Source organism: Artemia franciscana, chromosome 10, assembly GCF_032884065.1.
Source record: "Artemia franciscana chromosome 10, ASM3288406v1, whole genome shotgun sequence".
NCBI classification, from domain to species: domain Eukaryota; kingdom Metazoa; phylum Arthropoda; class Branchiopoda; order Anostraca; family Artemiidae; genus Artemia; species Artemia franciscana.
The window spans coordinates 28,977,772-28,987,563 of NC_088872.1; positions in this window are offsets into that span (position 1 = coordinate 28,977,772).

Consider the following 9,792-nt stretch of genomic DNA (forward strand, 5'->3'; position numbering starts at 1 on the left):
CCAGATGAAATAAAAACCCACTCAACATTTGGCCTCCATTTGCCAGCATGTAAAATATGAATTTTTATATCAATTTTTTTTTCACTTTTTTATTGTAGCTGAGACTGTCTCAGCTCATTGAGGCCAAATCTGTTACTGCTGCCATTAGGATTTGAGCAAGTTTTGTTTGTGGCACTATCTAAGAAAAAGGTTGCAATAAAGACAGGATTTCAATTAAGCCTGGCACGCTCATATATTACAAATATATGAATTTTTTCAAGGTATTGTGGCGCCAACAGATATTATCCAGTTTCTTCGATGGAAAATCAAAAGATGAAGACATTACAAATGTTATAAATAAGGCCCAAGACACATCTCAAGCCAAACTGACTGATATCAAGCCAACCCAGGTCAAATCAGAATTGAAATACCAGAAATAATAAAAGATACAGAAGGCATAGAAATAATTACAAATTCTACTAATAATGTAGGTAAACCAAAACACAAATTTAAATGCCAATATTTCTGTAAAAGAATAAAATCAACAACGAAAACAGAGCAAAGTAACAAAGTCTCAAAACATCTCAGTGTTACCATGTCTCTAAACTCTTCTTAAGAGGGGTGTATCCAATACCATGTAGTTGCGGAAATTATGACATTGGTTTAACCCACCAAAATTTAGGAACAAGATTACAGCAACGCAAAGAAAGTATTGAAAAGGCATTAAAGTTTAAAAATAGCTCCATATCTTTCGATTCAGCTTTAAGCAATCATATTTTTGAAAATCTAAACCACTATGTTTTATTTAACGAAACATTCTAATTAGCAATGACCTAGGAATCAAACAAACTGTCCGCGAGGCAATCGAAATCAAACGAAACTTAAATAATAACACATCCCTAAATAGACACTTGGGTGAATACACACTCAACCCTATGTACACAAAATTAATTATAGAAAATAATCTAATTCAAAATAAAACAAAATAGGAACCAATAAAAACAAGCCCAATTCCAAAAGAAGTACAAGATTAGCTGCAGAGAAGGCTAACATCGCAATATGAAATTATTCCAATTTTTTATAAATACAGTTAGTGAAATGAATGAACCTTTATCGCTTGTAAAATGTTAGCTTTTACCACACAGTATGGCCTGAACTTTTCGTTAAGAAGTAATGATGCCTAGGCTATTTTTAAAAATGGATTTTTAACCAAGAACCTTTATGGTAAGCGTGTTATTGTTTATTATTTTCTTTGCTGAAGACAGTCCTTAAATATAGGGCCGAAATGTTCAAATATGTTTTGTTCGTTCACTGTTTTGGGGGAAAAAAGTCCTCATTATTCTCTCTTCTGTATTTGTATTATGGAAAGGCAGTGTTGTCTTCGTCATTATTTACACCCTATTCTACTAGGGTATACCAGAAAAAATCTATTAAAATGATTAGTGCTGCATATGAGAATAACATTGCTGCGGTAAAAGGAAATCGGGTAAGATGTTGTTTGGAATTAAATCAGGATTTACAGATTTCCGTTCTATCATAATTTATTCGGATCATTTTGATGAACCTTGCCCTAGGGAGCTCATTTTAGGCAATTGCAGAAAAAAGAATCAAATGAGAAGATAAAACTCCTAGACTTCGATTAAGGTGCTAACTTAGATTAAGGATGGATGATTTATCCATCCTAGATGAAAGTGTGACAAAATAAATGAAATTTTAGAGGTTTGTAGAGTTCAGAGTGCTATAATAGCTTTAAAATTAAAGTTAAGAAGACCAAGACGAGGTTACTAGGACTAGGAACAAGCGAGGGGAAAGAAGTTATGTCTGGAAATGAAAAGAAGGATCAACTCAACACCTTGATATGCCTAGATAGTATGGATGCACCGAATTATACTAGAAATTTAACTATATTGTACTACAAATTATGTTACAATTATTTTTTTACTTATTACAACATTGAACATAAATAAAAACACTTTTATAAAAACGATAAAAAACACTTTTGGGGAAAAGAGAGTTGACGGGAGGGGGAGGGGAGGTCTAGTTGCAATTGGATCACTTTTCAATCTTAATCAGGGAACTAAAACTTTCAATTTCTAATCATTGGAGTCCCCTCCGATGTTTATACGAACATTTCTTCCATAAAAACTTTATATACCCCCAGAAAATAAGTTACAGCCCCTTCCCCGGGCTCTAGGGTGAGGGTTATATTGGGCCCGAAGATTTTTTTTATCTGATGGTTGGACTGTTTAAAAAAAGGGCAATCTCAAAATTTTGATCGGTTGCATTTGCAGAAAAGAGGGTGTGTGTGTTTGTTAGGAAGGGGGGTAGATATCCTCTGATCCCTTTTGACTCATAAAAAATGTAACTTGAACTTTCAATTTCGCACCAATGAGCTACCTCGACAGCTTATACGAACCCCCCCCCCCTTACATTAGAACCTTATATGCCCTTGGGACATAATATAAAACACTTGCTCCAGGGCTCTGTGGGTTTGTGTCGACTCTGGAGTTCTTATTACCAGATGTTTGAACTATTTTTAACTAAATAGATATCTCATAGTTTTAATCTAGTGGGCTTAGGGAAAACAGGGCGTGTTGGGAGTTTAGTTGCCCTTCGTTCTCTTTTGACTCTTAAAAAGTGAACTAGAACTTCCCATTTCCAATTAAATGAGCCCTCTGAAATTGATTCGAGCATCCCTTCTATAAGAACCATATGTGCCCCCAGGGCATAACTTACGACTCCTGTCCCCTGGCCCTGGGGATTGTGTCGACCCAGAGTTTTTGATGATCTGTGAACTTATTTTTAACGAAATGGCTATTTCAAAAATGTTTATTAGATGTATTTGGGGCAAAATAGGCGTAGGGGGGTAGTTGCCCTCTGAATCCATTTGACTCGTTAAATGGAACTAGAATTTTGAATTTCCAATCAAATGAACTATCTCTTGAGAGATTATCTCTGCCAGTCAATGGCCTTTTATATCTATTACTCAATATTTTAAATATAGATGAAAATATTTTTAATAGAATTCAACTTCGGTATGGTGCAAATGACACGATAGGTCTTTAACTTTTATGGTTGGGGAAGGGGACAGAAGGCAAAATCCTATATGTAGTAATTTTTGCGCCTTTAAGTACGAAGTAGATATTCAATTTAATTCCTAAATTATATGTTGCAGATGAACCCCTCTTAAAACACGTTTCTCAAGGTACCTTTAAAGTTTCAACTAAATACCATTAATTGTTCTCCAGATATTTTCTGTTACGTCATTTTGCAAACCATCCTGGACATAGTGTATTTTCCTTCTGATTGCCATCCTGCTCAAAATTTTCTAAGAGTTTTACTTTAATACAAAATATTAATTTTGGCGGCTTGTCCCAGGGACTGTGAGGAAACACGTCATCACCAGTGCCATAGCTATTGGACTTACTGACTATTTTGAACAAAATGGTTGCTTCAAATCTTAATCAGAAGTTTTGGAGGACTGCCAAAAAGGAATAGGAAAGAGCCTTATTGTCCTCGGACCCACTTTTTAACATTCCTCTCAACATTCTAAGAGCGTATAAACAGAATATTTTCAGCTGTTATTTACCTATTGGGCACACCTTTTTGATAAGCTGGATGCACATAGTATCTTTTTATTCAGTTTGACATTCCTTTCAATATTCCAAACAGTTTTAACTAAATACCCTCAACTTTTCCGAACACGCCCAGAATCAATTGATTGTCTTCGGCATCTTTTTCCAAAGCTGTGAGGAGCTCTGTCAACATAAAGGCAGTTACTTGATCTTTTGACAATTTTGAACAAGACATCTATGTCAAATTTATGATTGAATCTTTTGGGGCTAGAACAACTAGAAATAGTATGAAGGGGGGCTGGCAGCCCTCAAATCACTTTTCAACATCCCCTTTGCCATGTCCTGTAAGTTCCCCTCTTCGACATGCCCCGTAAGTTCCAACTTAAAACCCTAGACCATTATGATAATGTTGACGATTCTCAATTTTAATGAACTGAATATACATAGTGTATTTTGATTTAGCATAGCCTATCCCTCAGCATTCTCCAAAGCTTCATTCACCGGAACTTTTTAGATACACCCAGGACAAATCTTATTTTATTAATGATAAATCCTGCATGTAAACAAAAGACAAATTGCAAAATTTAAGATCTTTTCCCCGAGTGGTGGGGGGATGGCATCAATGGAGGAATAGATATTAAATCTTTTGAATAATTTACAAGTATTGAGAACTAAGAAAAAAATTTGATCATTTTAAAGGAGAGGGAGCACCTGAAAAGAACAAGGAGAATTGGGAGACTGGTTGCCTTCCAGTCTCTCTTCAACATCCCCTCAACATAACATGAAAGTTTCTACCTATAAAACTCCAAGTCATTCATTAAACATTGCTGCACTTCCTTTTCCCATCCAACAAAAACATAGTTTGTTTTGATTGTGTTTGACATGCCTTTCAAAATTTCGCCTTAGTGCTCTAAGCTTTTTTTACGTCCAGGATCAGACAAGCCTTCTATTCTTAAAAACCTTATATATTAAGAATGAGCAACTTCCATAACTTAATACTCTTAGCCTTGGTGTGAGGGGATGTCAAACGTCAAAGCAGTTTTTTGACCTCTAGACTATTTTGAACCAAATGGCTATCTCAGAACTTTTGTTGAATACATTTTTGGAAAAAAAAAGATGCCAGGGATTGGTTGCCCTCCGATCAATTATGACTCTTAAAAAGGACAGTATAACTTCTGATTTACAATCGAATGAGCCCCATCTAAATTTTGTACAACCCTTCTTCGATATGAAGATCCTCTGGGGAAAAAGTAAATAATAATATTGCATTGATAAAGAGCCCATATGGCTCTTTATAATAGCTCTGAAACCTCTGATAGATTGGTTTAATTGAAGTTTTACTAAAATTTCTATTTACTTCCCTTTTCGTAAATCCTGTTCCTAATGCTCAAACTTCACAACCACCATATTTGTTTGAAAAAATCATTTGCCACAATATTAGTGCACAAGGCTTATTCATTTTTTTGTATTCATTTATTATTATCTCAAATGCTTCCTCGCCTAAGAAGTGTCCCTTCGCTCAAAAACTGGCTACCGTTTCTCCTTAGTTTACATTTTCAAGATTTCTCAACTTTCCTTAAATTCATTTTGTTTTAATATGATCTACCACTAAGAAACTTTTTGTAAAAGCCCTCTTTTTTCCTACTAGACAGAGCCAACTAAACTATTTATCCTAGCTGCATTTTCAACTATCCTACCTTAAAAACCATCTGCAACTTTGCCAACATTTTTTCTAAAATTATTCCACCGATGTTCTACACTGTAGAATTTCTAACTCTCCAGTTTAATATTTAACTCTTCCTGAAAAGCTTCTCTTAAAAAACTTTCTCCAAAATTTTCATCCTAGTGCCTATCATTGTCATAACTTCCTGGAAGGAAGTCACCCTTAATCACCAATTAATTAATCACCAATTAATTTTGAAAGTTTGAAACGTTTATTTTGAAAGTTTGAAAGAGTTACTGTTCTTTGGGTTTTGACGTGTTCAACAAATAGTTCAAATGTGTTCGTATCACTAGGTTTTTCTGTTTCTTATATAATCATTAGCTTGTTTAGATGTCACTTCAGACAATGTATACTAAGTCTAAAATAAAAATATTTAGGGAGTGAAAAAAAAAAATTGAAAGAGTTCCGTTGAAAGTTTCCTTTTCCCTGTAAGCGGAAAAATATACACTATAATGGTTTTTAAACTCATCTTTCCTTAGAAATATGTTGAGAACTATGATACCATTAATTTATTTAATTCTTTAATTTATTAATATATTTTACCATTAATCTTTTGTTATGTTGACAGGTCACAAATAAATTGAATTGAATATATTCTATATAGTTTTGGTGCTATTATCTTATTATGTTGCTGAATATGACTGCTTTAAAATGGTACTGTGGAAGGGGTGAAAATCTTTTCAAAAAGGAATGTTCATATATAGGACATAGAAGAGCATCTTACTTGCCTTAAGTTAACAGATGTGCTCCTTTTAAGTTTGTTAAAGATTTCCAGAGACGGGTGGTCGGACAACAACGCTGGTCCTGGCCTAGAGAAAATTCTCTTGTCAAGGAAACCTGAATTTCTTTAATGTAGTTTAAAGTTTTGTAGTTTAATGATTCCTTTTTTGTAATGCCTGAAAACTCGGTCCCGGGTCTAAGGCAATGATCAAGAATTATTTCTATTTAATGTGGCCTGTGGCCACAACAAAAACGTCTTGTTTGAAACAAAAACGTTTTCTCTTTTGGCTCAAAGGCAATGATCAAGAATTTTTTCCATTTAATGCGGCCTGCGGCCACAACAAAAACGTTTTGTTTGAAACAAAAACGTTTTCTCTTTTAGCATGGAAATAGTATCAGCAGTCGCTTTAAAATTTTTGAATGCGACGATATCTTATTAAAAGCTTATATTATTTTTCGTCTCTTTAGGTAAAAGAAATGGTTTGTAAGTGTATTTCAACCGCTCGTAACGATATTACAATGTTAAACGAAAAAAAAAAAGTTCCAGGTAGCGAAGTCCTAGCTTGAAGTTCTCTTCTTTCCAAAGTTTCCTGCCATGATCTTTCTCAAAGGCCTACTTTGACCTGCCTTGGGCCGTAACGAGTTACCTGAAATATGAATATATAGGAATAAATATGATAAATAGGAATATGATTATTAAATGAAAAAAATACCGATTAAAAATAGTTAAGTGCAAAAAGAACTAGATAAAAGGAAAAGTGAACAAATAATCCACGTCCAAGCTGCACCTAGTTTCCTCCGTCAAGGGCAGATATTAGAGAAAAATCTTAAGGGGAGGGGCTCAATATGACATGGGCACCAATAGGCAATAATCTTGGGAGAGAAGGGGGCAATATAACAAAGACGCTAATAATTGACTTAGCGTTTGTTCAATAATTGAACAAGAGCTACGAACTCATATGGCACTTGTGACGAGGTGGGAAGAGCCGAAGACCTCATATGGTATGAACTCGAGCAAAATTCTACGAATCAATAGATTACTTTAAAAGGAAAAATCAGAGCTCTGAGTCCCGAGGTCCTTCTAAATATAAAAATTCATTAAGATCGGATCACCCACTCGTAAGTTAAAAATACGTCAATTTTTCTAATTTTTCCTCTCCCTTCAGCCCCCCAGATGGTCGAATCGGGGAAAAGGACTTTATCAAGTCAATTTGTACAGCTCCCTGACACGCCTACCAATTTTCATCGTCTTAGCACGTCCAGAAGCACCAAACTCGCCAAAGCACTGAACCCCATCACCTAACTCCCCTAAAGAGAGTGGATCCAATCCGGTAATGTCAATCACGTATCTACGACATTTATAAGCGTTTTCCAAGATTTCGGTTTCCCCCTCCAACTCCCCCCCATGTCAACAGATCTGGTCGGGATTTGAAATAAGAGCTCTGAGACATGAGTTCCTTCTAAATATCAAATTTCGTTTACCCGTCACTTAAGTAACCCCGTTCTTAAGTAAAAATGCCTCAATGTTTCCAAATTCACAACCCCCAGCTCTCCCAAAGAGAACAGATCCATACCAATTATGTCAATTTAGTATTATTATTAACTTTTGCTTATTATTCCCATCAAGTTTCATCCCGATCTCTCCACTCTAAACTTTTTCCCAGATTTATTTCCCCCCTCCAGCCCTCTAGGTCCCTGGATCTAATTCGAATTGAAAATAGAGCATCTGAGACATAAGATTCTTCTATATATCAAGTTTCATTAAGATCCGATCACCCATTCGTAAGATATCTCGATTTTCACGTTTTCCAAGAATTCCGGCTTCCCCACCAACTCCCTTCAATGTCACGTGATCTGGTCGGCATTTTAAATGAGAGTTTTAAAGCACAAGATCCTTCTAGATATTAAATTTCATTAAGATCTGATCACCTGTTCGTAAGTTACAAATAACTCATTTTTTCTAATTTTTTCGAATTACTCCACCCCCCAACAACTCCAACAAAGAGAGCGGATCTGGTTATGTCAGTCACCTATCTTGGACTTGTGCCTATTCTTTCCACCAAGTTTCATCCTTATCTCTCCCCTTTAAGCGTTTTCCAAGATTACCCCCCCCCCCCCCTAATGACACTGGATCCGGTAGGGATTTAAAATAAGAGATTCGAGGTCCTTCTAAATATGAAATTTCATTAAAATACGATCACTGTTTCATAAGTTAAAATACCTCATTTTTTTAAGAATTAACCCTCCCCGCTCATATCCCCAAAAGATAGCGGATCCGTCCCGGTTATGTCAATCCCTTATCTAGGACTATTGCTTATTTTTCCCACCAAGTTTCATCCTGATCCCTCCACTCTAAGCATTTTCCAATATTTTAGGTTCCGTCCCCCTTCACCAGATCCGGTTAGGATTTAATATAAGAGCTCTGAGACATGATATCCTTCCAAAAATCAAATTTCATTAAGATCCAACCAAGTTTCAACCAAGAAGAATATCCCCCCTCCAACCCAAAAAATTGTCCGTACACATCTTAATAGTAGATACTATAAGTGAACAGTGGTACATTTTGGAACTTACTGTCGTTTCTCCCATTGCCTGTGGGGTCATATTATCACCAAAGACATAGTTGCTAGAAATTTCAACTATTTTGAATACATGAATATCTCAATATTTGAATCGGGCAACTTTGGGGAAAAGGGGCGTGGTAGGAGGGCTAGATGCCCTTTTCCGTCGCTGAAAAAGAGTTTTAGAACTTTTTATTTTCGATCAAATAATCACTCTCTAAATCTTTGGGGATCATTGGTTTGATACGATCACCCCTGGAAAAAAAACGTATTCATGATCTTTCTTCTGGTAAAAAATATATGTATAGTAATCTTTCTTCTGGTATATATATATATATATATATATATATATATATATATATATATATATATATATATATATATATATATATATATATATATATGTATGTATATCTTTAGACGTGCAATAATTGTTTATATATATATTTTTGGGGGAAAATTGTCATCCTGGTATTTTCTGACCTAACAAAATAACGATCTATATAGGTTAGAAGTTTGGGAAAATCAGTTGAGAGCCTTAATTTTGGAAAAAAATATATTCATTTCAGTGACGTCATATTTACGAATTCATTCGAAGAGCATACCTACGTCGTATTAGCCTTGCTAATTGATCAGAACAGAAGAAAAAACGCACTAGCTAACGCCCGGGAATTAAAGGAATAAGTGTCATTTGAAAACTTAGTCTCCCAACTAACATTACCCATATATAAAGTAAAAATAGGATCATGTATGGTAGATCTCTTTCTAAAGGAATCTATTAGGAAGCACAAAAAGAGAAACCTTTATTAATTGAAGAAACGAATTATGGATATTTACAGTAACAAAAAAGACGGTAGGAACTCTATCCTGTTACAACAATACGGAGAAAATTGACCCCAGTTATTGAACTGAAATACTGCTACAGGACATTGGAACAATTACAACTAAACAAGGTTACAGACTCGTTACTAAAGAGACAACTGTGCAAACACCTTTAATCACAACAAGTACAAACGTCATGAGCCCAAAAATTATAAACTTTCAAGAAATAAACTTGTCATTCACAATCCCAAATATAAACAACGAAGAATCAAAAACATCTATATGGCCAGAAATAGAGAATAAAATTTCTTCGATTTGGAATGGAAATAACGAAGGTTTTTTTTTTTAGTCCTGAAAAAATTTAGAACAGAAATAGAAAAGTCTCAGCAAAAATCATACAAATATTTTAACT